Source organism: Tetrao urogallus (genome assembly GCF_951394365.1).
Source record: "Tetrao urogallus genome assembly, chromosome: 7".
Lineage (NCBI taxonomy): Eukaryota > Metazoa > Chordata > Aves > Galliformes > Phasianidae > Tetrao > Tetrao urogallus.
In genome coordinates this window covers 9,614,413-9,618,837 of record NC_136820.1, presented here as the reverse complement: position 1 = coordinate 9,618,837, position 4,425 = coordinate 9,614,413, and positions in this window count along the sequence as shown.

The following is a 4,425-nucleotide window of genomic DNA, read 5'->3' as shown; positions in this document are numbered from 1 at the left end:
CTGTAGCCCTCCGGCCGCCGCCGGTCCCGCTCCGTTCCCAGCCGGCCGCTCCCCGCCTGCCTGCCGGGCTGACGCGTCCCGCCGGCCTGCGGCGACGGAGCCTCACGCGGGACAAACCTCCTCGGGCAAGAGAACGGTCGGGCGCGCCCTATGGGAGGCGGCGGGAGGGCGCGGGCCGAGAGGCCGGCCCCGCCATTGGCCGAGCGCCCGCGCTAATCCCGCCCCGGCGGAGCTCCTCGAGCCGCCGGGGCGTAGCGGAACGGTGACGCCACCCCGGGCAGAGGGGGGCGTGCCAAGGAAACGCGCAGGCATTGGCCGCAGCGGAGTGGGGCGGTCGGCCACGCCCCAGGGAGACTCGGTGGGGCGGCGCGGGGCCGCGGAATCGGCTGTCTTCCAGCCGGCGGCCCCTCCTATGGCCCCGCCCCGCGGGAACGCGGCGCGGGCGGAGAATGTGCTGAACTGCTGCTGGGCAACGGTGGTTTACGAGCAGGGCCAGTGGCGCAATGGATAACGCGTCTGACTACGGATCAGAAGATTCTAGGTTCGACTCCTGGCTGGCTCGGCTGCTCTTTTCTGTTTTTTTTCTTTTTTTTTTTTTTTCCCCCGTTTTCTTCCCTCCCGTATTTTTTCCTTTCCGAGCTAGGAGTGCTGCCCGCCACCCCTACGGCCTCCCCTCCGAGCTCGCAGAGCTGACGGGCTGTTCCAGGAGCTCTCCTCAGGCCAAAAGCTCACCCCATGGCTTATGGCAGCATCTCGCCTCCTCAACCCCATCCCCTCATCTGCTCGATGGAAGAAGCTTCCCCACGGGCCTGGGACTGTGGGGTAAAAGAGGCACTCCAGCAGGGCTCTCCCTGTGAGCCTTCCCTCATCTGCCAGAAGGAAAATGCAGCCCGTGGATTGCAGCGCTGCATCCCTGCTGCTGCCCATCGCAAACAAACCCCAGGCCTCCCCATGGCAGGCAGGGCTGCCCCCCCCGCCAGCCCTGGTTGCAGGTGGGACACCCACCTCACGGCTCACTGCCTCCCACAGTCAGAGACCAGACGTTAGGAAAGACCACGCTGAGCGCTGCTTCACCATATTGCCTTTAATCACTGAAACTACAAGGGTCAGGCCGCTGCTGCTGGCCTCCATTTTGAATAAACACCCAATGGCACTGAACAGAGAGCTGTGCTGCAGGAGGCTGTGCTCAGTGATGCCAGCAGGACACTCTATCCCAATGTCATGCTTTCAAGAAGCCATAACATACAAAATGAGCACCACAAGTACCACTGGCCGGGCTCTGATTTGCTTTCAGGGTGCGTGGCCATGCTGCATGTGTTTCCTTCACATCCTTCCTTCTCCGTGCATCCCTCCGCTTGGTGGTACTTTCAAAGAATCCCCAGGTATGCCTTGCCTGGAACAAAACTGCTCAAACTCTGCTCCAGCACAGATGTGCTCCAGCATGTGCACTGGGGAACGTGGTTAATGGGCACGGGGAGGAGGGGTTACTGCTTGGACTAGATGATCGCAGTGGTCTTTTCCAACTTTACAGTGATTCCAGGATTTGTTTCCTGTTCGCATGGACACTCTGCATCTGAAGTCTGATGCAGGCAGAGCCTGCCTAAAGGATGGAAGGCGTTTGGCATTCCCTTTAAGAAAAGATCTGGTTTTACTGTCACTGAAATAATAAAGAGGCAAAAATTCCAGGGAACTACAGAAGGGCTAAACATGAAAAAAGGACCTGTAATGTTTGGAGGCCAGGAGCTTGTGGAAGGGACAGGTGGAGGTCCCCAAAGACCCAGTGCTAAAACCCAAGGACATGAAATGTTTGCCCGGTGCTAATAATCAGAACAGGGAACACTTTCTTCTCCTGAGGGACAGAGACCCCTCATACTAACCTGCTTCACCTCTACCCTAACACTGCACTGCTGATGAGACTCCACTGCTTCTCTCTGTGACGGCGACAGGGCCCAGGGGAACGGCATGGAGATGTGTCAGGGGAGAGGCAGCTGGGGGTGAGGGACAGAGGATGGTGGGCATGGAGCAGCCTGCCCAGGGCAGTGGGCACGGCCCTGAGTGCTGGAGCTCAGGCAGCCTTTGGACAATGCTCTCAGACACTGGGTTTGGATTTTGGGTGGTCCCGGGTGAGCCAAGGGTTGGATTCAATACGCTTTGTGGGTCCCTTCCAATTCGGGATATTCTGTGATTCTGTGATTCCAAACAGTAGAAATTTAACAGCATGATCTAAACAAAAATCTATTAAACACTGGAAACTATTAAACTCCTGAAAACAAGTTTCAGGGAAATCATCTGAATAACTATTGGGCTACCCCTTACCAGGACAATAGGACTTCCAAGCATCCCTTCCCCTAAAACAAGTCTGAAGTGCAAGCTGAAGTAGGAATTAAAAGCTAGACTAGCACATTTCTTAATAAATAAAGACAACATCCATGTGAATAGCAAACCCCAGTGTGAAGAAGCCAGGTGATAGGCAGAATTTAACATACGTCTTTCGTAGAAGAAGCTGCAAACTGGAACTGTTCCAAATGGCCCAGTTATACCCTGACCTTATTTTCTTGCCAAAATGACCATAGAAGGCCCAGCGGAATCTCTGAAGTCAAACGTGGAAAGGACTTCTCCTGGCCCAGCACTTCACCGTGCTGACAAACGGGACATGGCATCGGCTGCGACTCCCCCACACTGTGCAGGAGGCAGGGATAACACAGAGCTCCAACCAATTCAAATCCTCACACATAAAAGCAGAACGAGTTAAGGCGCACAGGTGAGCAAAAGCAGTGCAGTGTATGCTTTAGCTTCAGAACCATGAACTCAGACACTCAGTTTTCAACAGCTTCACACTGTCATTTCCAGCACTTAGTAAATACATGAAAAGTGAGCATTCACACTTAATAATTTACATGGGACCTCAAACCTGAAAGTAGGACAGCCTGCATTCTCCCAGTCCAGAGGAGCAGAGGGAGGCTGTCAGAAGTAACCAGACACTGTGAAAGCGGAAGCTAAACTTTCCACTGCTTTGCATGAGGCTGCTGTGAGATAGCTCACTGCAAACTGCTGACTGGGGCTTTCTGCAAAGGAAAATCTTTTATTTCTCTAATTCTCCTTTCTTTCTGCTTATCTTAGGGGGATGGGAAAGGCTGTAAGAGTGAAACAGAATTTTAAACCACTGTGGAGAAAGAAAAAAATCAGTCCTGCTATTGTTTTCAGATCTTCCCAAAATGAAGGTCAGAAAATACGTGTTAAGAGCACGCTCCCAAACCAAAGAGCTAGCCAAAGCATCAGCTGTGCAGCAGCTGGCCTCAGAGACAGCAGCATCCAAGCATTTGGAGGCCCAGTTGAAGGCTGTAGGGAGCTCATGTATTTTAGATTAATTCTACCTCTTCTAACATCTCAGGTAAGGCTTCTGCATACTGCAATGGGACACATCCACCACGGGCTTTCGGTCATCACTGAAGGGCCGTAAGTCCCCTGGAGGAATGGAGCCATAGAGCCCAGCTGCCCCAGCTGGCATCCCAAGAAGCATCCCTAAGGGCAGAGATGCTCCCAGCTGGGTGGGACAGAAGGCCAGACCCAGGCAAGTCCACACCAAGATCTTCCAGCTCCTCAACCTAGAGGAGATAAACTGAAGCAGACGTGTAGGAGGTGCTAGCAGGCTACCAGTCTCCATATTAAAGCAGATGCTCGTACTTCTGTTTAATCCTTTGCACAGTACCTTGCACCACTCCAAATGGAGAAGCACAGTATTTATCAGCACTGGCAGAGACAACAGCAAAAGGGCTGCTGAGATGCCTGGGAGGAAAATGCAAGCTGCTGATTGTTGGGGAGAAAAGTCCCATGATGGCAGGGGTAAAGGACAACCCTGCGTCCAGGCCTGAGGTCCATGAGCCAGAGTGCAGAGAGGGTGAGGCAACCTGCAGCCAGGGCTTCACAGGACAGAGCCCTCTGTCCTGCAGTGGTGGTTGAAAAAAGAGGTTTTACCCCTGACAGTTAAAAAGGCAAGTCAGCTGTGCTTCCCTGAAGGACTACTTTGAACACTAGAGGTACAGCTCCAGCTGAGTACTGAAGGTGCTCCGATGACACGGTGTGAATGTCTAGCTACATTTGTGCTATAGGAAAAGATGTATGGTTGAACCACAGCCAGTTCTCAGCAAGAGCTCATTTCTAGAGTCTCAGTGCCGCTGTCAGCCTTTGCTTTTTCAACAGAATAGAAAAAAAGAGCCAAACTCCCAGTCCCTCACTCAGTTAAGCTGACATTATTCGTGTGAGTAAATCTGTTTATACCAGTGGCTGGACTGATGCGAGTACAGGTTGTAGAGCTGGACTCTAAATCCCACTATAACAAAGCCTTTAGAATGATCTTGAGCTTGTTCCCAGAGCTCTAAATAAGCACCACTATAAAATGGCTTTGTGCTGGGTAAACACTGAGGA